General features: G+C 39.8%; 1 long non-coding RNA gene across 1 annotated transcript; it reads left to right on the forward strand.

Moving 5' to 3' along the window:
• The first annotated feature begins 4,652 nt into the window (after positions 1-4,652).
• LOC135644669 (uncharacterized) lies at positions 4,653-13,178 on the forward strand. The gene is made up of 2 exons (XR_010498556.1): positions 4,653-6,291; positions 8,403-13,178. It is a non-coding gene; the product is annotated as an uncharacterized LOC135644669 (long non-coding RNA).
• Positions 13,179-26,018: the final 12,840 nt, after the last annotated feature.

Below are 26,018 nucleotides of genomic sequence, written 5' to 3' on the forward strand. Positions count from 1 at the left end.
TCATCAAAGTTTCGCATTTACATTATGCTTAATGAGAATAACGATAAGTTCTACGGTTAGAGCTTATCGGTTTATACTTGAATTCAATGATGAAATTCAAGTGTTTTATCTTCTCATAATATGGCATATAGATAGGGGGAGTTACGTTTAACTCCGTCATCAATTGATTGTCATCATCAAAAAGGGGGAGATTGTTGAATCTCGGATTTTGATGATAAAATCAATTGATAGGTTATTTGATCTAATCCATATTATTGAGTTAAGTGTGCAGGATTAACTATGATAACCAGAAAACACAAAGCGAGAATACCGGAGTCAAGTTCGATGGACGTTTAAGAGTCCGAAGAATCGTCGGAGATGCTGCTAGAACCAACCGAGAAGAAATCGGGAACCTGTCGGAATTTTCGGAAGTTCGCCGAAGAGATTGTCGGAGGTTCACGGAGATCACTGAGAAGGCTCGGCTACTCATTAAAGTCATCACAAGTTCGGGAGCTTGCTAGAAGCCCGTCGGCAGAAAGTTCGTCGGAAAGCTCGCGAGAACAAGACTCGACGTTCGCGGTTGAAAATTTGCTTAGGATGTGTTTTGGTTATGTAGTCCACTTGTAATTAGGATTAGGATTAAGAGATAATCCTATATCCTGGTTTGGGGCCAACTGGGCCCAAAGTCAGAGTTGGTTTAGGCTAAAAATTAAGCTAAACCAGTGAACTAGAGAGCCAAGATTGAAGCCCAACTAGTGGCTGAAAACACTGTAGGCGGTGGCACCGCCCAGCACCCGAGAGCTGGGCGGTGACACCTCCTGGGCTGGGCGGTTGCACCGTCCAGCACCCGAGCGCTGGGCGGTGGCACCGCCTGGCTGGGCGGTGGCACCGCCAGCACCGGGAACCCTAAGAAAATTCAAATTTTGGAGCCCAAAATTTGAATCCTCTTGAGGCCTATAAATACCCCTCAAATCTCAGCTGAGGTTACAACTTTTGAGAAGCATTTTGATTGAGAGAAAAGTCTTAGAAAGTCTTAGCAAGTCTTGTTTTCAATTTGCTAGAGAGTTCTCCTCCTTCTTTCTTATTGAAAATTTGTAAGAGGTTGAGCTGCTTGTAAAAGGTTGTAAGAGGGGTGTTTACCCTTCCATTTCAAGAGACTTGCTAGTGGAAGGTGGGAGCCTCATCGAAGAGGGGCCTCGCAAGTGGAGTAGGTCATTTGACCGAACCACTCTAAAAATCGGCGTAATCTCTGGTTTGTATTTTATTATTGTCATTTACATTACTGCAAATCTTCTTACTGCTTTAGTTCCTTATTACCCTTGCTGCGCAACTTTAAGAATACGCTTTCAAGTTAAACTTTTCAAGTTCCGTTCTTATCGTACGAAAGATTTTGTTAAAATCGAAGTTTTAATCCGCTGCACTAATTCACCCCCCCCTCTTAGTGCCGCTCCGATCCTAACACTAAAAAGGTTTTGATCATATGAATCTCCTTCCACCCTCTTCCCTTTTGTTCTTGTTGATCTCTTATGTGTCATTATCTAAACAAAATGATAGATCAAGTATATGAAACTGTGAAGAGTAGGCAAAATAATGAGAAGAGGAAGGAAAGATTTCAGATTTTACCTTATAGAGAATTCCTTGGAAGATAGAGAGCTTGAACCAACAAGAATCCCTCTCTTAGGCTTCTAAAGGTTAGAATGGGGGTTAGAGAGATTTAGAGAGTGTTGTGGGAGTTCTAGGGAGGGTCTCACGGGTTGGGGGTGGTTCCACTAGTGGCCCTAACCCCTTCTCTTATAAAGGAATTCTCAGGCGGTGCCACCGCCAATCCGAGCGGTGCCACCACCTGGCGACTGAGCGCTCAGGCGGTGCTACCGTCGGTTCTGGTGGTGCCACTGCTGGCGTGCCAAAGGAGAAGAAAAAAAAAAATTCTTTCCTCCCCCTTTTTGTTTTTCAGAGGTGTTTGGTTTGGTTTGCGCTTAAAGATGTCATTTGGAATCAAAAGAGAAGGAAGAAATCAAATCGACGAAAAAACGGAAAGAGGATGAAAAACACTTCGGAAAATACATTCAATCAAGCTTATTCTTAGGGACAATTTAATATGCCTAGTTCCTTTCTAATGAAATCAAATTGGTGTTCATCTAAGGCTTTTGTAAAAATGTCTGCTAATTGATGCTTTGTGCCAATAAACTCTAAAATGACATTATTGTTAAGGACATGATCACGTATGAAATGATGCCTAACGTTGATATGCTTAGTTCTAGAGTATTGAATTGGATTTTTGGTAAGACAAATGACACTTGTATTATCACATTTTATGGGTATGTTTTTCAAGTAAATTCTATAGTCTTCCAATGTATTCTTCATCCAAACAACTTGTGCACAGCATGCACTTGCAGCAATATATTCGGCTTCCGCCGTAGATAGTGCAACTAAATTTTGTTTCTTGAAAGTCTAAGAAACAAGTGCATGTCCTAGAAATTGGCATGTTCCGGATGTACTTTTTCTATCTATCCTACATCCGCCAAAATCAGCATATGCATAAGCTGTTAAATCGAATTCATCGGATTTCGGATACCACAATCCTAAATTGGGAGTTCCTTTAAGATATCTGAAAATTCTTTTAACACTCTTAAGATGAGATAATTTAGGATTAGATTGAAACCTAGCGCAAAGTCCTATACTAAACATGATATCCGGTCTAGTCGCGGTGAGGTAAAGTAGACTACCTATCATTTCCCTATACGTTTTTTTATCAAACTTTTCACCATTTTCATCCATATCTAACTTAGTCAAAGAACTCATAGGAGTGTTTATCACTTTTGAACCATCCATGTTAAATCGTTTTAACAATTCTAATGTATATTTAGATTGATTAAGAAATATACCATCACTAAGTTATTTAATTTGTAATCCTAAAAAGAAGGTTAATTCACCCATTAAACTCATTTCAAATTCATGATTCATACACTTGGCAAATGATTCACATAGTGAATCATCGGAAGAACAAAAAATAATATCGTCAACATAAATTTGCACAATAAGAAAATTATTTTGAAAGTATTTGATAAATAATGTAGTATCAACTTGGCCTTTGGTAAAATTATTTGAAATAAGAAAGGAACTAAGCCTTTCATACCAAGCTCTAGGAGCTTGTTTCAAGCCATAGAGAGCCTTAGTCAACTTGAATACATGATTAGGAAGAAGAGAATTTTCAAATCCGAGTGGTTGGTCGACATATACTTCTTCGGAAATAAAACCATTCAAGAAGGTACTTTTGATATCCATTTGAAATAGTTTATAAGTATTACTACTAGCATAGGCAAGAAGCATCCTAATGGCTTCTAATCTTGCCACAGGAGCGAAAGTTTCTTCGTAGTTGATACCTTCTTCTTGGTTGAAACATTTGGCCACTAATCTAGCCTTGTTTCTAACCACGATACATCATTCGTCTTGCTTATTTCTAAAGACCCATTTAGTACCAATGACTAATTGGTCACTAGGTCTAGAAACAAGCTTCCATATCTCATTCCTCTCAAATTGTTTCAATTCCTCTTGCATTGCAATGACCCAAGAATCATCTTTCAAGGCCTCATCGATGCATTTAGGTTCAATTTGAGAAAGGAAAGCGGCATTAGCAAAAAAATTCGTGAAGGAAGAATGAGTTTGAACCCCTTTTGATGTATCTCCTAGAATTAGCTCCTTTGGATGAGCATCCACATACTTCCATTCCTTAGATAAGGAAGAAGATGCATCCAAGTTGCTATTTTTAGGAGGGAGTTCATTTAAATTTAAAATTTCAAAACCAAGGTCATCATCAAAATCATTTTTATTTAACTCAGAAATTTCATTGAAATCTATATGAATAGACTTTTCTATAACTAAGGTTCTTTTGTTAAAAACACGAAAAGCCTTATAAACAGAAGAGTAACCAAGAAAGGTGCCTTTATCAGATTTGGCATCAAAATTTTCTAAAGTATCCTTTTCATTCAAAATAAAGCATTTGCAACTGAAAACTTTAAAATAAGAAACGTTTGGTTTTTTGTTATTCCATAATTTATAGGGAGTTTTTGATAGAGATGGTCTTATTAAAACCCTATTCATGACGTAGCAAGCCATATTAACGGCTTCGGCCCAAAAATACTTGGGTAGACTATGTTCATTCAACATAGTTCTTGCCATTTCTTGTAGGTTTCTGTTTTTTCTTTCAACTACTCTATTTTGTTGAGGATTTCTTGGAGTGGAGAAATTGTGGTTATATCCATTAGATTCACAGAAACTTTGGCAGTCACAGTTTTGAAATTCGCTATCGTGATCACTCCGAATTGAAGAAATCATGAAGCCTTTTTCATTTTGAGTGAGTTTACAAAAATTAGAGAAACATTTGAAACAATCACTTTTGTGAGCCAAGAAATAGGTCCAAGTATATCTAGTATAGTCATCTACAATTACAAAGACATATTTGCTTTCTCCTAAACTTGTCGTGTCAATTGGTTCAAATAAGTCTAAGTGGATTAATTGTAATGGTCTAGTGGTGCTAATTTGATTTTTTGGTTTGAAACTAGTTTTTATTTGTTTACCTAGTTGACATGCATCGCATACTATGTTCTTAATAAACTTCAAATTGGGAATCTCTCGTACTAACTCTCTAGATGAGATCTTAGATATTAGTTTCATACTTGCATGACCTAATTTCCTATGCCAAAGCCAAGCATCATCATTTAAAGTGGAGAGGCACATTTCATTACTTAGTTCATCAAGGTTGATGTTCTAGACATTATTTTGTTTCAAAACAATCATTGACATGTTATTGTTTGTGTAATATCCCTCGCTTTTAAAAAATTATTAATAAAGATTTATATGTAAATTGGAGGACCTATATGTAAATATAGAAATTACAAGGACTAAACTGCTAAGTTGCAAAAAAGAAAAAAAAAAAAAAGGGAAAACCGAAAATTCGGTATTATCCCACCGCCTCCCACGCACTCTGTTTCTTCCAGAAACAGAGAGAGCGGTGGGGCGTGAGGACAAGAAGGAGAGTGGTAGAAGAAGAGAGGAAGAAGAGGGAGAAGAGAAGAAGAAGAAGGAGAAGAAGAAGAAGAGGAGGTGGCTGCAGCGAGGGCTGCAGCGAGAAGCTGTGGGGCGTGGGGAGAAGAAGAGAGGAAGAAGAGGGAGAAGAGAAGAAGAAGAAGAAGAAGAAGAGAAGAGGATAGCTGCGGCAAGGCTGCAGCGAGGAGGTGTGTGGGGTTGGGGAGGAAAAGGGAAGAGGAGAAGAAGAGGGAAAAGAGAGGGAAGAGGGAGAGGAGCGAGAGGTGGCAGCAGCTAGGGCTGCAGCACCTCTGTTTCCTGCAGGTGGAAACAGAGGAGAGGTGTGGGGCGTTCGAAGAGGAGAAGAAGAAGAAGAGGAAGAGAAGAGGAAGAGGAAGCAGGGGAAGAGGTTGTGATACCTCTGTTTCCTGCAGAGGAAACAGAGGAGAGGGTGTGTGTGACGCCGGGAAGAAGAAGGGGAGGAAGGAGAAGAAGAGAAGAAGAAGAAAGGAAGGAGAAGGAAGAGGAGAAGGGAAAGAAGTAGCTGCGGCTGCGGCTGTGGCAGCTGCAGCTATGGCAGGGAAAGAGGAAGAGAAAGGAAGAAGGGAAGGAGAGGAAGAAGAGAAGGGAAAGAAGGGGCTGCGGCTGCGGCGATGGCAGCTGCAGTTGGAAGAGAAGAAGGAGAGGAAGATGAGCAGGGGAGGAAGAAAAGGCTGTGGCCGTGGCTGAGGCTGCGACTGCAGCATGCAGCTGGGAAAGAAGAGAAGGAAAGGAAGAAGAAGAGAAAGGAAGAAGGGAAGGAGAGGAAGAAGAGAAGGGGCTACGGCTGCGGCGATGGCAGCTGCAGTTGGAAGAGAAGAAGGAGAGGAAGATGAGCAGGGGAGGAAGAAGAGGCTGCGAGTGTGGTGGCTGCGGCCGTGGCTGCGACTCCGGCTGCGGCTGCGACGTTGGCTGCGGTAGCTGCGGCAGCGGTGGTGGCTGCAGTAGCTGCAGTAGCTGCTTTTGGGAAAGAGAAAGAGTAGGAACGAGAGAAGGGAGGAAGGAAGGTAGTGCTTTGGAAGGGGCTGCGATTGTGGCAGCGGCAGCGGCGACGGCTGTGGCAGCTGCGTTGGGAAAGAAAAAGAAGGAATGAGAGTAAGAGAGAGCAGGTGACTATGCCTCGATGTTCGACACGTGGTGTAGTTGCGAAGAAAGGAAGAAAACGGGAGCACAAAACGAAACAGAGAGAGGACACGGAGGATTTGGGCTAGCACCTTCTTTGGATCTTCGGATCGAAATCCTTGAAAGGCAAGTGTTCTAACCTTTTCTATTGCAAGCTTTCAAATCTTTTCTCTTGCAAGTTTCCCGCTTGTTTCGATCCTTTCTATTGCAAGTTTCCCTGATCGTTTCTCCTATGATTGCTCTGATATGTCTTATTACAAGTTCCCTGATCGTTTCTCCTATAATTGCTCTGATATGTCTTATTGCAAGTATCCTGATCTTTCCTCACTGCCAATTTTATCTCCACATTTGCCTTGAATATGAGGAACTTTGAATTGTTCTAGCCTTGCATTTGATATATCTCCTGTTTAGACGTAACGATTCGAATCTGTGCAACTTCTGAGATTCTGACCTGTTGATACCGAGCTGCCTATAAGTCTTTGTGGAAACTCTGATTTGTTCAAAACTGATTTCATTGGAAACTAGACTCGTAGATCTTTCTTTGATATATGGATTGAAAGATTTGGAATCCAAACACCTGCCCAGTTATCTGTTGAATCTGACATTGTGAATTTTGCCAACAGAGATTTTGTTCTACGAATCTTACTTACCAAATTATTTGTAACTCTCTCTGTTGGACAGTTCAATACATATGAAGCCTGTCTTATCTGAAAGTATTATCCAATGATTATTTCTGAGTAAATTGGAGCACGATTGATAGTTTGAATCATTTGTTCAATGTGCCTTCTGTATTCGGCCAGAAATTGAGCTTGGGTCGATTTCTCATATTCTGGTTTCATTCCTTTGGAAATTGATATCCTTTAGCTTTCTCATTCAATTGAGCTTTATATTACTGCTTTGAATTCTTGTATGCTCTTGTCCTTAAAATTATTGCATTCTTGAAAACTGTTGTGTAACGTTTATGCTATATCGTATTGACTCATATAGGCACATGTATATCCTATTGTTCCGCATTTGCTTTCGATATGTGCCTATTCCAGTTTCATTCCTTTGGATATTGAATTCATCTAACCTTCCTATTTTGAATTGAGCTCAGTATGAATGCTTTGAATCCCTGTATACTCTTGCCTTCATTTCATTCCAAAACTGAATACATTTGTGAGAGATTGTTGCTTGCATCGTATTGTCTCGTAAAGGCACATGTACGTTTGGTTGTTCCGCGTGTGCTTCCGTTATATGCTGCTTATTGTTGAAACTGCCTTCTTGTACTCTGGTGTGTGGGATATTGTGAACCTTTGCCAGAAATGGTAAAGGGAGTTGTGAACCTTTGCCAGAAATGGTAAAGGGAGTTGTGAACCTTTGCCAGAAATGGTAAAGGGAGTTGTGAACCTTTGCCAGAAATGGTAAAGGGAGTTATGCATAGAGCCTGCGATGCTCTGCCGGCCCCCTCTGACTTCACCTAGACGTGGGTGGATGGAGCTCCCAGACGTGGGAGACTTTTGTCAGGTGGTCATTCAGAAATGGATGAATCACATTCTGACTGAGATCCCACTACACCCTCTATATGTTTGATGTGACATCCAGAGTTTTGGTGAGTTATTTCTGTTCGTGCTCTGGATAAGTATGATATGATTGCAACGTCAAGGACGACGTTTGAGCTTCTGTACGACATATGAGTTTGATATGCTCTGAAATGCTTCATTCACTATTGAGTTTGCTTCGTAATGTTCCATAGATCGTTGATGTGTTCTGGAACATTTTATCTGCCATTGATAAGCTCCGATAAGTTTCCTTTGTTTCTGATATGCTCCAATTACTCTGTGCTCCATTTGCTATGAACTGATATGTTCTGAAATGTCCTATCTGCCATTGATATGCTCCAATCACTTTGTGCTCCATTTGCTATGAACTGATATGTTCTGAAATGTCCTATCTGCCATTGATTTGTTCCAATTACTCTGTGCTCCATTTGCTATGAACTGATATGTTCTGAAATGTCCTATCTGCCATTGATTTGTTCCAATTACTCTATGCCCCATTCCTTATGGATCAAATATGTTTGAAATGACATGATACGTATGATTTGGTATCTATTGAGATGGTATCCTTGAGAATTCTTGTATTCTGCCTTGCATTATGATACCTTACTCGTTTGAAACCGTTCCTTTTGTTCTGAATATGCTTTGTCACTTGCTGAGCCGTTTTTGGCTCACTCCGTTGTTATATAAATCTTTCAGGTCAGCTTGTCACTCTTCGAGATGTTGATTTGGGCTGAGGCAGTGGATAGCTATTCAGAATTATGGGCAAGTCTGGATGGTTATTATGATATTGTTGTATAAGTATGTTTTGTATGAAATGAAATGTTGTCGATGAATCGAAATGGATATACTGTGTAAAAGTGTTAGAAGATCTCTCTTATTTGGAATTTCGGAATGTTAAGTCTAATTTATGACGATATGAACTTGTGGTGAATAGTTGGAGTTCTGATTGTATAATTTATTTAGCTTGTGGATTTATAAATGTTGTTCATGTTTGTCAAGTTGGCTTGGGTTGCCATAAATGTGAATTATCGAGTGATGTGATATATGATTTTAAAATGCACAGGTTTTATGGATGTGAATTTGATTGAATGTTTTTCAGTGTCCTCAAACGTTAGTTTGGATCCTGGATGGATTGGTCTGTGATGAAAATTGTTTTAATATCATGGATAATATTTTGAGGGGCGTGACAGAGGTGGTATCAGAGCATTGTTTGAGGATTACTGAAATATTTGATATGTTGACATGCAAAATATATTGAGGTCTAGTGAACTATAGTGATTGGTAGAAATTTTCTTTGATGTATTTTAGGAATCTGGGATGATGAGGACATTTGGTCCTCCTATTTCAATTGTTTCTGATTAATTAAGAGGAATGAAAGGATTGATTGGGGATATTCAATCAGAGTGGCGCAGCGGAAGCTTGGTGGACCTAATTTCATTGGTGGTAGAAAAATGAATGATGCAAACGGAGAAGATATATGATGTACAAAATTGTTTTGATACTCGAAAGATTTCTTTTGCCACGTTATATTGGAAGTAAAGACTTATTATTGATGGCAACAATGAAAAGAATTTTTGAAGATCAATGGCAAGAATGACAAGAACAAGTTTACCAATAAGAATATGATTGGAAATGAATCAGAAAGTAATGACAAGAGGGTCAAGACATTTGGATTTGAAAAGGAAAGTCACCACCAAAGACTTAATCATGTGTGAATTACAAGTTAAATTATGAAACAAGTTTGTGTTTTCGGGTGATTGGAGTCTATTTTGCTTGTAGAAAGTTAGATCATAAGATAAAAGTTTGCCCTTTGAACAAGAAGAAAGAGTCACTGCCTCCTAAATCATCAGCCCATGTCAGAGTGTATGCTATCACTGAATATGATTCTAAGACTTCTGAATTAGTGGTCGAAGGTATTATGCATGTTTATGAAAGAATGCAAATATTTGTTTGACCATGGGTCTCATCTATGATTTGATTCGGAATATTTTGCCTATCACTTGGGTATTCAACCTAGACCACTACATTATGTGCTATATGTAAATACGATCATTAGAGATTCTTTGATAACGAACTTGAATCTGGTCCTCTTGTCTGATTTTTATTGGAGAACTTGAACTTTTGCTGATTTAGTTCTCCTAGAGATTTGGAGTTTTGATATTATACTTGGTATAGATTGGCTATCTTTCTATCATACCAGTATGGATTGGTATATAACCAATGATCACTTTTTGCATATTTGATCAGTCGATCTTTTATTTTGAGAGTACTGGACATCATTTATCTCCTTGCCTAATGTATCCTAGGATGACTTGTTTGGATTACCTCCAAATGTGATCTTGCTTTTGATTTGGTCCTTGGGACAATCCCAATATCTAAGCCTCTCTACAGAAAGATATCATTTGAGTAAGTGGAATTGGAAAAGCAACTACAAGGATTATTAAATGAGGATTTTATTTGGCTTAATATTTCATCATGGGGTGCTCCGGTGTTAGTTAAAAAGATGTATGGAACATTGAGGCTTTGTAATGATTATAGACAATTGAATCAGGTGACAATCAAAAATGAGTATTTCCTGAAGTAACGACTTGCTTGATTAACTGTAGGGTGCGCAAGTATTTTTAGAAAAATTGCTTGAAGGTCGGGTTACCGTCTATTGAGGATCAAGGAGGAGAATATTTCGGTCCCTCGTGGATAATTATGTAATTGTATTGTATTGATGAAACTATTTAAGAGCAGGAGGAGGAAATAGAGATATCATAATCCTCATCTTTTCATCGATTGAGCTATGATCAATTTAGAGGACTAAATTTTCTTTTAAGGAGGGGAGAGTGTAATATCCCTCGCTTTTAAAAAATTATTAATAAAGATTTATATGTAAATTGGAGGACCTATATGTAAATATAGAAATTACAAGGACTAAACTGCTAAGTTGCAAAAAAGAAAAAAAAAAAAAAGGGAAAACCGAAAATTCGGTATTATCCCACCGCCTCCCACGCACTCTGTTTCTTCCAGAAACAGAGAGAGCGGTGGGGCGTGAGGACAAGAAGGAGAGTGGTAGAAGAAGAGAGGAAGAAGAGGGAGAAGAGAAGAAGAAGAAGGAGAAGAAGAAGAAGAGGAGGTGGCTGCAGCGAGGGCTGCAGCGAGAAGCTGTGGGGCGTGGGGAGAAGAAGAGAGGAAGAAGAGGGAGAAGAGAAGAAGAAGAAGAAGAAGAAGAGAAGAGGATAGCTGCGGCAAGGCTGCAGCGAGGAGGTGTGTGGGGTTGGGGAGGAAAAGGGAAGAGGAGAAGAAGAGGGAAAAGAGAGGGAAGAGGGAGAGGAGCGAGAGGTGGCAGCAGCTAGGGCTGCAGCACCTCTGTTTCCTGCAGGTGGAAACAGAGGAGAGGTGTGGGGCGTTCGAAGAGGAGAAGAAGAAGAAGAGGAAGAGAAGAGGAAGAGGAAGCAGGGGAAGAGGTTGTGATACCTCTGTTTCCTGCAGAGGAAACAGAGGAGAGGGTGTGTGTGACGCCGGGAAGAAGAAGGGGAGGAAGGAGAAGAAGAGAAGAAGAAGAAAGGAAGGAGAAGGAAGAGGAGAAGGGAAAGAAGTAGCTGCGGCTGCGGCTGTGGCAGCTGCAGCTATGGCAGGGAAAGAGGAAGAGAAAGGAAGAAGGGAAGGAGAGGAAGAAGAGAAGGGAAAGAAGGGGCTGCGGCTGCGGCGATGGCAGCTGCAGTTGGAAGAGAAGAAGGAGAGGAAGATGAGCAGGGGAGGAAGAAAAGGCTGTGGCCGTGGCTGAGGCTGCGACTGCAGCATGCAGCTGGGAAAGAAGAGAAGGAAAGGAAGAAGAAGAGAAAGGAAGAAGGGAAGGAGAGGAAGAAGAGAAGGGGCTACGGCTGCGGCGATGGCAGCTGCAGTTGGAAGAGAAGAAGGAGAGGAAGATGAGCAGGGGAGGAAGAAGAGGCTGCGAGTGTGGTGGCTGCGGCCGTGGCTGCGACTCCGGCTGCGGCTGCGACGTTGGCTGCGGTAGCTGCGGCAGCGGTGGTGGCTGCAGTAGCTGCAGTAGCTGCTTTTGGGAAAGAGAAAGAGTAGGAACGAGAGAAGGGAGGAAGGAAGGTAGTGCTTTGGAAGGGGCTGCGATTGTGGCAGCGGCAGCGGCGACGGCTGTGGCAGCTGCGTTGGGAAAGAAAAAGAAGGAATGAGAGTAAGAGAGAGCAGGTGACTATGCCTCGATGTTCGACACGTGGTGTAGTTGCGAAGAAAGGAAGAAAACGGGAGCACAAAACGAAACAGAGAGAGGACACGGAGGATTTGGGCTAGCACCTTCTTTGGATCTTCGGATCGAAATCCTTGAAAGGCAAGTGTTCTAACCTTTTCTATTGCAAGCTTTCAAATCTTTTCTCTTGCAAGTTTCCCGCTTGTTTCGATCCTTTCTATTGCAAGTTTCCCTGATCGTTTCTCCTATGATTGCTCTGATATGTCTTATTACAAGTTCCCTGATCGTTTCTCCTATAATTGCTCTGATATGTCTTATTGCAAGTATCCTGATCTTTCCTCACTGCCAATTTTATCTCCACATTTGCCTTGAATATGAGGAACTTTGAATTGTTCTAGCCTTGCATTTGATATATCTCCTGTTTAGACGTAACGATTCGAATCTGTGCAACTTCTGAGATTCTGACCTGTTGATACCGAGCTGCCTATAAGTCTTTGTGGAAACTCTGATTTGTTCAAAACTGATTTCATTGGAAACTAGACTCGTAGATCTTTCTTTGATATATGGATTGAAAGATTTGGAATCCAAACACCTGCCCAGTTATCTGTTGAATCTGACATTGTGAATTTTGCCAACAGAGATTTTGTTCTACGAATCTTACTTACCAAATTATTTGTAACTCTCTCTGTTGGACAGTTCAATACATATGAAGCCTGTCTTATCTGAAAGTATTATCCAATGATTATTTCTGAGTAAATTGGAGCACGATTGATAGTTTGAATCATTTGTTCAATGTGCCTTCTGTATTCGGCCAGAAATTGAGCTTGGGTCGATTTCTCATATTCTGGTTTCATTCCTTTGGAAATTGATATCCTTTAGCTTTCTCATTCAATTGAGCTTTATATTACTGCTTTGAATTCTTGTATGCTCTTGTCCTTAAAATTATTGCATTCTTGAAAACTGTTGTGTAACGTTTATGCTATATCGTATTGACTCATATAGGCACATGTATATCCTATTGTTCCGCATTTGCTTTCGATATGTGCCTATTCCAGTTTCATTCCTTTGGATATTGAATTCATCTAACCTTCCTATTTTGAATTGAGCTCAGTATGAATGCTTTGAATCCCTGTATACTCTTGCCTTCATTTCATTCCAAAACTGAATACATTTGTGAGAGATTGTTGCTTGCATCGTATTGTCTCGTAAAGGCACATGTACGTTTGGTTGTTCCGCGTGTGCTTCCGTTATATGCTGCTTATTGTTGAAACTGCCTTCTTGTACTCTGGTGTGTGGGATATTGTGAACCTTTGCCAGAAATGGTAAAGGGAGTTGTGAACCTTTGCCAGAAATGGTAAAGGGAGTTGTGAACCTTTGCCAGAAATGGTAAAGGGAGTTGTGAACCTTTGCCAGAAATGGTAAAGGGAGTTATGCATAGAGCCTGCGATGCTCTGCCGGCCCCCTCTGACTTCACCTAGACGTGGGTGGATGGAGCTCCCAGACGTGGGAGACTTTTGTCAGGTGGTCATTCAGAAATGGATGAATCACATTCTGACTGAGATCCCACTACACCCTCTATATGTTTGATGTGACATCCAGAGTTTTGGTGAGTTATTTCTGTTCGTGCTCTGGATAAGTATGATATGATTGCAACGTCAAGGACGACGTTTGAGCTTCTGTACGACATATGAGTTTGATATGCTCTGAAATGCTTCATTCACTATTGAGTTTGCTTCGTAATGTTCCATAGATCGTTGATGTGTTCTGGAACATTTTATCTGCCATTGATAAGCTCCGATAAGTTTCCTTTGTTTCTGATATGCTCCAATTACTCTGTGCTCCATTTGCTATGAACTGATATGTTCTGAAATGTCCTATCTGCCATTGATATGCTCCAATCACTTTGTGCTCCATTTGCTATGAACTGATATGTTCTGAAATGTCCTATCTGCCATTGATTTGTTCCAATTACTCTGTGCTCCATTTGCTATGAACTGATATGTTCTGAAATGTCCTATCTGCCATTGATTTGTTCCAATTACTCTATGCCCCATTCCTTATGGATCAAATATGTTTGAAATGACATGATACGTATGATTTGGTATCTATTGAGATGGTATCCTTGAGAATTCTTGTATTCTGCCTTGCATTATGATACCTTACTCGTTTGAAACCGTTCCTTTTGTTCTGAATATGCTTTGTCACTTGCTGAGCCGTTTTTGGCTCACTCCGTTGTTATATAAATCTTTCAGGTCAGCTTGTCACTCTTCGAGATGTTGATTTGGGCTGAGGCAGTGGATAGCTATTCAGAATTATGGGCAAGTCTGGATGGTTATTATGATATTGTTGTATAAGTATGTTTTGTATGAAATGAAATGTTGTCGATGAATCGAAATGGATATACTGTGTAAAAGTGTTAGAAGATCTCTCTTATTTGGAATTTCGGAATGTTAAGTCTAATTTATGACGATATGAACTTGTGGTGAATAGTTGGAGTTCTGATTGTATAATTTATTTAGCTTGTGGATTTATAAATGTTGTTCATGTTTGTCAAGTTGGCTTGGGTTGCCATAAATGTGAATTATCGAGTGATGTGATATATGATTTTAAAATGCACAGGTTTTATGGATGTGAATTTGATTGAATGTTTTTCAGTGTCCTCAAACGTTAGTTTGGATCCTGGATGGATTGGTCTGTGATGAAAATTGTTTTAATATCATGGATAATATTTTGAGGGGCGTGACAGTTTGGTTTTTCAATAATGCACACATTAGATTCAAATCTAACGATATAACCCTTATTGCATAATTGACTAATACATAAAAGATTATATTTTAATCCATCAACTAGTAACACATCATCAGTAGAAAAACTTAATTTGTTACCTATGGTTCCCTTGCCAATGATTTTGCCTTTGTTGTTGTCTCCGAAAGTGACATACCCTTCTTCTTTACTAGTGAGCATTGATAAATGAGATGGATCTCCAGTCATGTGTCTTGAGCATCCACTATCGAGATACCATCTCTTGCTCCTAGCTTGTGGGTTTGTCTACAAAAGAGGATGGTTTTTAGGTACCCATTTGATTTTGGGTGCCTCAAAAATTGATCTACCAATTTGGTTATTCATTATTGAACTATTTATAGTTCCTTTAGGAACCCATATTAATTTATGTACTTATCAACATATTAATTTATGTGGACTAATTTTCCTAAATGGGCATTTGTAAGCAATATGTCCGGATTTACAACAAAAGGTGCATTTCAAACAAGGTGAAACATGTAATGTGGGTCCTTTAATGAAAGTGGTAGGATTTTGGTGAGATCCTATCACAAAACTGTTAGGATCAAGAGCACTAAGAGGGGGGGGGGGGGGGGAGGGAGTGAATTAGTGCAGCAAAAAACTTTTGATGTTTAAAACTACGTTCGTACGATGAAAGCGATTTTGGTAAGAAAGCCGAATCGTAAATCACTTTAACTTGTGATTAAGCGAGATGCAGTTAAAGAAAATATATAGAGGCAGTTTGCAGTTAAGATAGACAATAGAATGTAATAGCAAACTGGAATATGACATTCGTATGATAAAAGTGATTTCGGTATGAAAGTTAATTCGTAAATCACTTTAACTTGTGATCAAGCGAGATGCAGTTAAAGCAAAGATATAAAGGCAGTTTGCAGTTATGATGGAAATCAGAATGTAAGCGCAAACTGAAATATGATATTCATACGATAAAACTGATATCTGTCTTAACGCCGATTCGGAAAATACATAACTATGAAACATGTTCGTAAATGAGCAGAAGGCAGTAAGCTATTGAGGAGGTTTGCAGTAAAGATAAGATGCTCAAAGTAAATGCAAACCGAGATTTAGGGTGGTTCGGTCAATCTTGACCTATATCCACTTTTGGCTTCCTTCACCAACGAGGTCGCTAACGTCCACTAGAGGCCTTCCTTCAATAAGTGAAGGCCAACCACCCTTTTACAGTTTCACTCCTTTTGATGGGCTTAGGAGACAACCCTAACAGAATTTCTCTCCTCTCTTGAAAGATCAAAACTTGGAAGAAAAGAGGGAGGAGAACTTCTAGCCTTTACAACACTTTTGAGCTCTAAAAATCATAGAGTAAGATTGGATTTTCGGTGTCTTTTGGTTGCCCTTTCATGCAGGAAAGGGTGGGGTATATATAGGCCCCTAACTGGTTTGAATTTGGAGCTAAAAAATGTCACCTCCCAGATTTCCGGGGTCCTGGCGGTACTACCTCCTGATTGGGGCAGTACAACCGTTTGGCAGCTCGGAGACTGAGCCTCTAGGCGGTGCTACCTCCTGAAAGGGGCGGTTGCACCGCCCATTCTCACTCGGAGACTGAGCCCAGGTGGTGCCACCGCTTGACTAGGGCGGTTGCACCACCTAGTCTCGCTCGGAGACTGAGCCCAGGCGGTGCCACCGCCTGATTGGGGCGATTGCACCGCCCAGCTTTCTTGGGAGACCATCTCCTGGGCGGTGCCACCGTCGACCCTAGCGGTGCCACCGCTGACCCTAGCGGTGCCACCGCTTGGTAGGAATTCTGGTCCGAATTGTCACGGACTTAGCTGGTTTTGCCTAAGTCGTGCGGCACCCTTGCGTGTTCGTCCGCAAAGGTCAGCCTCCCCGAAGCCTCCCATTGTCCCTTAGGACCAACAAAAGAGAGAACGGGCTAGAGAGAACGCCTCAATCGGGATCCACAAGCAAACATCTCCGAAAAATACTTCATAGACAATGCAAATTACAAACAGACTTTACAAGCTCTGAATAGTGGCACAACAAAGGGTAAAATGGTCCATTACAGACCGAAAATCTCTCGCACGTGTCCACATGACACAACCTTTATTTACAAGCCTAAAGAGGCCACCAACCCAACTAAAATGGGACTATTAAGCCTTCGGCCGCCCCTCTACATGCTGTACAAGGCATGAACATGCCAAAAGACACGGACATACATAAGCATTACATCAAAACCTTGTTTAGAAGTTTGTCCGTGACATTCTCCCCCACTTATTCCTTCGACGTCCTCGTTGAAGCCTTTGTCGACACTGCAACTCCTCGCCTTTGCTGAGTCTTCAATCTTCTGCTCCAGCTACAATGCGCCTCTTGGCTCCTTGCTGCTCTCCACTGCTGTTTTTGAGTAATCGAACCTTTGATCCGCCATGCTGCTTCAACTCACCAATGACTCTGACTTTGGTGTGGGGTTGGTTGAGTTGTGTTGATCCTTGTTGATTCCTGCGGATCCCCCAAATGAAGGAAAAGACCATCCTTACTGCGCCAGTCTCTCGAATTTCTCATGCTGCTAGAACTGGTTGGATGCTTGTTGGAGCTTTAACGAGCATCATCTCGCAAACTTCTGAAGTTTTGGGTCCTTCCTCCACAAAATCTGCTCATTGACTCTTCTTTCACTTAGTTGTCACATTCAAGTAGGTTCGCATCACTTCCGCTTTCGATTGGCATTTTGTTAGGAAATGAAGCAGACAATCTACTCTCAGTAGCACTGATCACCGTTGGTGAGGATTTGACAACTATTGTCTTCCATTTGTTGAATCTCGGATTTTGATGATATAATCAATTGGTGGGTTAATTGATCTAATCCATATTATTGAGTTAAGTGTGCAGGATTAACTACGATAACCAGAAAACATAAAGCAAGGATACCGGAGTCGAGCTTGATGGACGTTTAAGAGACCGAAGAATCATCGGAGATGCTGCCGGAACCATCCGAGAAGAAATCGGGAACGTGTCGGAAGTTCGCTGAAGAAATCGTCGGAGGCTCGCGGAGATCACCGAGAAGGCTCGGCTACTCGTTAAAAGTCATCACAAAGATTGGGAGCTTGCAGGGAGTCCGTCGGAAGAAGTTCGTCGGAAAGCTCGCCGGAACAAGACTCGACGTTCGCGGTTGAAAATTTGCTTAGGATGTGTTTTGGTTATGTAGTCCACTTGTAATTAGGATTAGGATTAAGAGATAATCCTATATCCTGGTTAGGGGCCAACTGGGCCCAAAGTCAGAGTTGGTTTAGGCTAAAAATTAAGCTAAACCAGCGAACTAGAGAGCCAAGATTGAAGCCCAACTAGTGGCTGAAAACACTGTAGTTGGGCTGAAAACACTGTAGGCGGTGGCACCGCCTAGCTGGGCGGTGGCACCGTCCAGCACCCGAGTGCTGGGCGGTGACACCTCCTGGCTGGGCGGTGGCACCGCCCAGCACCCGAGCGCTGGGCGGTGGCACCGCCTGGTTGGGCGGTGGCACCACCAGCACCGGAAACCCTAAGAAAATTCAAATTTTGGAGCCCAAAATTTGAATCCTCTTGAGGCCTATAAATACCCCTCAAATCTCAGCTGAGGTTACAACTTTTGAGAAGCATTTTGATTGAGAGAAAAGTCTTAGAAAGTCTTAGCAAGTCTTGTTTTCAATTTGCTAGAGAGTTCTCCTCCTCCTTTCTTATTGAAAATTTGTAAGAGGTTGAGCTGCTTGTAAAAGGTTGTAAGAGGGGTGTTTACCCTTCCATTTCAAGAGACTTGCTAGTGGAAGGTGGGAGCCTCATCGAAGAGGGGCCTCGCAAGTGGAGTAGGTCATTTGACCGAACCACTCTAAAAATCGGCGTAATCTCTGGTTTGCTTTTTATTATTGTCATTTACATTACTGCAAATCTTCTTACTGCTTTAGTTCCTTATTACTCCTGCTGCACAATTTTAAGAATACGCCTTCAAGTTAAATTTCTCAAGTTTTGTTCTTAACGTACGAAAGATTTTGTTAAAATCGAAGTTTTAATCCGCTGCACTAATTCACCCCCCCCTCTTAGTGCCGCTCCGATCCTAACAAGTGGTATCAGAGCGAGGTTATCTCTCATATTTGGTTTAATACCCAAGAGAGATGGCTTACTCCGGCATACAAGAGGGTCATTCTATTGCACGACCACCTTTGTTTAATGGGTCGGATTACACATATTGGAAGACTCGCATGAGAATCTTCCTCATTTCTATGGACTTTGAGCTTTGGTCTATTGTCGAGAATGGATTTCAAAAATCTTCTCTTCCGATGAGCGAATGGGATGAATCGGAGAAGAAGGTTTTTGCTTTAAATGCAAAGGCTATGAATGCCTTGTTTTGTGCACTAGACAAAAATGAATTTAATCGTGTTTCAATGTGTGATTCGGCTTTTGATATTTGGAGAACTCTTGAGGTCACTCATGAAGGCACTAGCCGAGTGAAAGAGTCCAAAATCAACATCCTTGTGCACTCTTACGAACTTTTCCGAATGAAACCAAGTGAGTCCATCGGAGACATGTACACCCGGTTTACGGATGTCATCAATGGACTCAAAGCTCTTGGTAAAGATTTTACTAACTTTGAACTAGTAACTAAAATCTTAAGATCCCTCCCTAAAAGTTGGGATCCAAAAGTTACGGCCATTCAAGAGGCCAAAGACCTTAAAGCATTCCCTCTTGAAGAACTAATTGGGTCTCTAATGACCTACGAAATGACATGTCAAGCTCATGACGAGCTCGAGAACCCCCTTCCAAAGAACAGGAAGGATATGGCACTCAAATCACAAGAAGACCACTTGAAAGGAACATCAAGTGATGAGGACAGTGACAATGACATTGCACTTTTGACTCAAAAATTTAAAAAATATTTAAGAAAGAACAGATTTAAAAATAATACAAAAAATAAATTTGAACAAAAGAAGGACCAAGTGATTTGCTATGAATGCAAAAAACCGGGACACTATAAGAACGATTGTCCTCAAGCCAAAAAGAGAACATCAAAGAAGAAGGCGTTCAAGGCAACGTGGGATGATTCAAGCGCATCCGAAGAAGAGGAGTCCAACACCGAGCAAGTTGCTCATTACGCGCTAATGGCGTTAGGAGAAGAGGTATGTGATTTATTTAATGAAGATTTATCTTTTGAAGAACTATCTATTGCTTTTCATGAATTATTTGATGAATGTAGAACTGTTAGCAAGAAGTTAAGTATCTTAAAGAAAGAGCATGCTTTGCTACAAGATAAGTTTGATAGTCTTCAAACTCCTCCATGCTCTAAGTGTGAGCACTTAGAAGCAATAAAAAATGAAAATTTGCTTCTTAAGGAAACCTTAAATAAGTTTAAGGTTGGTAGCAAAGGATTAGATAAGATCCTTGCACACAAGGGTCACATCGCAAATAGAAATGGAATTGGATTTGTAAAAGGATTATATCAAAATCCTACCACTTTCATAAAAGGACCTACATTACATGTTTCCTCTTATATGAAATGCAACTTTTGTTGCAAATCCGGACATATTGCCTACAAATGCCCATTTAGGAAAATTACTTCACAAAAATTAATATGGGTTCCTAAAGAAACTATAAAGAATTCGATCATAAATAACAAAGTTAGTGGGTCAATTTTTGAGGCACCCAAAATCAAATGGGTACCTAAAAATCATCCTCTTTTGTAGACAAACCCACAAGCTAGGAGCAAGAGATGGTATCTCGATAGTGGATGCTCAAGACATATGACTGGAGATCCATCTCATTTCTCTATGCTCACTAGCAAAGAAGAAGGGTACGTTACCTTCGGAGACAACAACAAGGGCAAAATCATTGGCAAGGGAACTATTGGTAGCAAATTTAATTTTTCCATTGATGATGTCTTACTAGTTGATGGATTGAAACATAATCTCTTGAGTATTAGTCAACTATGCGATAAAGGTTACATCGTTAGATTTGAATCAAATATGTGCATTATTGAAAAACCAAATCATAACATGACTATGATTGCTTTAAAACAAAATAATGTCTATACCATCAATCTTGATGAACTAAGTAATGAAATGTGCTTCTCCGTCGTAAATGATGATGCTTGGCTTTGGCATAGGAGATTAGGCCATGCAAGCATGAAAACAATATCTAAGATCTCATCTCAAGAATTAGTACGAGGAATTCCAAATATAAAGTTTATTAAGGACAAAGTATGCGATGCATGTCAACTAGGCAAACAAATAAAAACAAGCTTCAAACCAAAAAATCAAATTAGCACTACTAGACCATTACAATTGATCCATTTGGATCTATTTGGACCAATTGATACAACAAGTCTAGGTGGAAGCAAATATGTTTTTGTGATTGTGGATGACTACTCTAGATACACTTGGACCTATTTCTTAGCTCACAAAAGTGATTGCTTCAAGTGTTTCTCTAAATTTTGTAAACTCACTCAAAACGAAAAAGGCTTCATGATTTCATCAATTCGGAGTGATCACGGTGGTGAATTCCAAAACCGTGACTTTCAAAATTTTTGCGAAAGTAATGGGTACAATCACAACTTCTCAACTCCAAGAAATCCTCAACAAAATGGAGTAGTTGAAAGGAAAAATAGAAACCTACAAGAAATGGCAAGAACTATGTTGAATGAACATAGTTTACCTAAGTACTTTTGGGCCGAAGCCGTAAATACGGCTTGCTACATCATGAATAGAGTCCTAATAAGACCATCCTTATCCAAAACTCCCTATGAATTATGGAATAACAAAAAACCAAACATCTCCTATTTTAAAGTTTTTGGTTGTAAATGCTTTATTTTAAATGAAAGGGATGCTTTAGGAAAATTTGATGCTAAATCCGATGAAGGCATCTTTCTTGGTTACTCTTCCGTTTCTAAAGCTTTTCGGGTTTTTAATAAAAGAACTTTAGTAATTGAAGAATCTATTCATGTAGTTTTTAATGAAATTTCCGATTTAAAGAAAAATGATTTTGATGATGATCTTGGTTTTGATAATTTGAATTTAAATGAACCCTCTCCTCAAAATAGCCATTTGAATGCATCTTCTTCCGAAATTTCTTTACCAAAAGAATGGAAGTATGTAGATGCTCATCCAAAAGAGCAAATTATAGGAGATACATCAAAAGGGGTTCAAACTCGTTCTTCTTTCAAAAATTTCTGTGCTAACGCCGCTTTCCTTTCTCAAATTGAACCTAAATGCATTGACGAAGCCTTAAAAGATGATTTTTGGATCATTGCAATGCAAGAAGAATTGAACCAATTTGAGAGGAATGAGGTATGGAAGCTTGTTCCTCGACCAAGTGACCACTTAGTCATAGGTACTAAGTGGGTCTTTAGAAACAAGCAAGACGAAAATGGTATCGTGGTTAGAAACAAGGCTAGATTAGTGGCCAAAGGTTTCAACCAAGAAGAAGGTATCGATTACGAAGAAACCTTCGCTCCCGTGGCTCGATTAGAAGCCATAAGGATGCTCCTTGCCTATGCTAGTAGTAATAATTTTAAACTATTTCAAATGGATGTTAAAAGTGCTTTCTTGAATGGTTTTATTTCCGAAGAAGTATTTGTCGAACAACCTCCCGGATTTGAAAATTCTCTTCTTCCTAATCATGTATTCAAATTGACTAAAGCTCTCTATGGCTTAAAACAAGCTCCTAGAGCTTGGTATGAAAGGCTTAGTTCCTTTCTTATTTTAAATAATTTTACCAAAGGCAAGGTTGATACTACATTGTTTATTAAACATTTTGAAAATAATTTTCTTATTGTGCAAATTTATGTTGACGATATTGTGTTTGGCTCTTCGGATGAATCACTATGTGAATCATTTGCCAAATGTATGAGTCTTGAATTTGAAATGAGTTTAATGGGTGAATTAACTTTCTTTTTGGGATTACAAATCAAACAACTTAGTGATGGTATATTTCTTAACCAATCCAAATATACATTAGAATTGTTAAAACGATTTAACATGGATAATTCAAAAGTAATAAACACCCCTATGAGTACTGCGACTAAGTTAGATATGGATGAAAATGGTGAAAGTTTCGATCAAAAAACATATAGGGGAATGATAGGTAGTCTACTCTACCTCACTGCGACTAGACCGGATATTATGTTTAGTGTAGGACTTTGCGCTAGGTTTCAATCTAATCCTAAATTATCTCATCTTAAGAGTGTTAAAAGAATATTTAGATATCTTAAAGGAACTCCAAATTTAGGATTGTGGTATCCAAAATCTGAAAAATTCGATCTAATAGCTTATGCAGATGCCGATTTTGGCGGATGCAGGATAGATAGAAAAAGTACATCCGAAACATGCCAATTTTTAGGACATGCACTTGTTTCTTGGACTTCCAAGAAACAAAATTCAATCGCACTATCTACGGCGGAAGCCGAATACATTGCTGCAAGTGCATGTTGTGCACAAGTAATTTGGATGAAAAATACATTAGAAGACTACGGAATTCACTTTAAAAATATTCCAATAAAATGTGATAATACTAGTGCCATATGTCTTACTAAAAATCCAATTCAGCATTCTAGAACTAAGCACATCGACGTTAGGCATCATTTCATACGCGATCATGTCCTTAACAATGATATTGTTCTAGAATTCATTGACACAAAGCATCAATTAGCAGATATATTCACAAAAGCCTTGAATGAAGACCAATTTGAATTCATTAGAAGGGAATTAGGTATGTTAAATTGTCCCTAAACAATAAACTTGTTTGATTGGATTTTCCGTAAAGTTTTTCATCTTCTTTCCATATCTCATTCTCCTTCAAATTCCATATGACATGTTGTGAAATCTCGAAATCGACTTTGATGACTTGATTATGAATTTCAAGTTAGCAATTTGATTTAAATAAGTTTTATCTAAATCATAATCTTGATCTTGCAAAATTGGAATCACAAATAATATCTTTTGGCATTCATGAATTGATACTTACAAATATGAAAGTATTGGCATTCATGACTTGAATTTGATTGAAACATTGTATGCTTAAATTCATCATTCTCCTATGTTTCAAAAAGTATTTAAATGCCTTATGTGATGATTAAAAAGTAATGTTGAGATTTTCATGAATTTGACGATTTGAATGAGTTTGTATTCGAATTATGATCTTGACTTCGTGAAATTACTACTTGAATTTTTTATCCCAATCTCTCTCTTATACATCTACAATTTCTATTATTCATAGAAAGAAGAGATTAGATAATATGAATGCATGCTGAATTTTCCTCTAAAATGAATTCTGCGTAAATATTTTTGCATACTTAATTTTCAATGATAAAATCGTTGTATGACAAAATATGTGCTTCAAGTCTCATTTTCCTTTTTGTTGATGACAAAGGGGGAGAAAAGTGATGACTTATATCATTCTTAATAGCATGACAAAATATGAATTGCAAAATCCTTGAGAAAAGTGATCGATCGATGATTATCTTATATGCCTTGCAAAATCCTTGAAAATATCATAAGATTGATTGATCATATTGAATGCATGTCTAAAATGTATAATCATGCAATTCAAGTTGAAAATCTTTATCTCTTGTGATAGTAAAATTTGTCTCTTATCTTTCGACTTGAAAAAGATTTTCATCAAAGTTTCGCATTTACATTATGCTTAATGAGAATAACGATAAGTTCTACGGTTAGAACTTATCGGGTTATGCTTGAATCCAATGGGATGGAATTCAAGTGTTTTTTATCTTATCATAATATGGCATATAGATAGGGGGAGTTATGTTTAACTCCGTCATCAATTGATTGTCATCATCAAAAAGGGGGAGATTGTTGAATCTCGGATTTTGATGATATAATCAATTGGTGGGTTAATTGATCTAATCCATATTATTGAGTTAAGTGTGCAGGATTAACTACGATAACCAGAAAACATAAAGCAAGGATACCGGAGTCGAGCTCGATGGACGTTTAAGAGACCAAAGAATCATCGGAGATGCTGCCGGAACCATCCGAGAAGAAATCGGGAACGTGTCGGAAGTTCGCCGAAGAAATCGTCGGAGGCTCGCGGAGATCACCGAGAAGGCTCGGCTACTCGTTAAAAGTCATCACAAAGATTGGGAGCTTGCAGGGAGTCCGTCGGAAGAAGTTCGTCGGAAAGCTCGCCGGAACAAGACTCGACGTTCGCGGTTGAAAATTTGCTTAGGATATGTTTTGGTTATGTAGTCCACTTGTAATTAGGATTAGGATTAAGAGATAATCCTATATCCTGGTTAGGGGCCAACTGGGCCCAAAGTCAGAGTTGGTTTAGGCTAAAAATTAAGCTAAACCAGCGAACTAGAGAGCCAAGATTGAAGCCCAACTAGTGGCTGAAAACACTGTAGTTGGGCTGAAAACACTGTAGGCGGTGGCACCGCCTAGCTGGGCGGTGACACCTCCTGGCTGGGCGGTGGCACCGCCCAGCACCCGAGCGCTGGGCGGTGGCACCGCCTGGTTGGGCGGTGGCACCACCAGCACCGGAAACCCTAAGAAAATTCAAATTTTGGAGCCCAAAATTTGAATCCTCTTGAGGCCTATAAATACCCCTCTAATCTCAGCTGAGGTTACAACTTTTGAGAAGCATTTTGATTGAGAGAAAAGTCTTAGAAAGTCTTAGCAAGTCTTGTTTTCAATTTGCTAGAGAGTTCTCCTCCTCCTTTCTTATTGAAAATTTGTAAGAGGTTGAGCTGCTTGTAAAAGGTTGTAAGAGGGGTGTTTACCCTTCCATTTCAAGAGACTTGCTAGTGGAAGGTGGGAGCCTCATCGAAGAGGGGCCTCGCAAGTGGAGTAGGTCATTTGACCGAACCACTCTAAAAATCGGCGTAATCTCTGGTTTGCTTTTTATTATTGTCATTTACATTACTGCAAATCTTCTTACTGCTTTAGTTCCTTATTACTCTTGCTGCACAATTTTAAGAATACGCCTTCAAGTTAAATTTCTCAAGTTTCGTTCTTAACGTACGAAAGATTTTGTTAAAATCGAAGTTTTAATCCGCTGCACTAATTCACCCCCCCCTCTTAGTGCCACTCCGATCCTAACACCATTATCTTCGAAGGGTCTTTGAACTTGTGCAGAGCTCCTCTGCTGGATAGATAAGAGAATTGGGGTACTTGGTTTCGCCCATTCTCTTGAGAGTTGAGAAGGCAAAGGTTACTTGACTTCGCCCGCCTCCTCGAGGTTGTACTCCATGCATCGAGCTGGTTACTGGTCTTCGTTTGCTCTTTGCTCACACTTCTGAAGCACTTGAAGTGTTTGCACTCCTTGCGTTGAGTTGGCTACTATGATTCACCTTCTCAATGCCATCGAACTTCTGGAATGCGAGAAGTTTTCACCCCGAC

The sequence above is a fragment of the Musa acuminata genome, chromosome BXJ3-8 (genome assembly GCF_036884655.1).
Source record: "Musa acuminata AAA Group cultivar baxijiao chromosome BXJ3-8, Cavendish_Baxijiao_AAA, whole genome shotgun sequence".
Taxonomy (NCBI): Eukaryota; Viridiplantae; Streptophyta; class Magnoliopsida; order Zingiberales; family Musaceae; genus Musa; species Musa acuminata.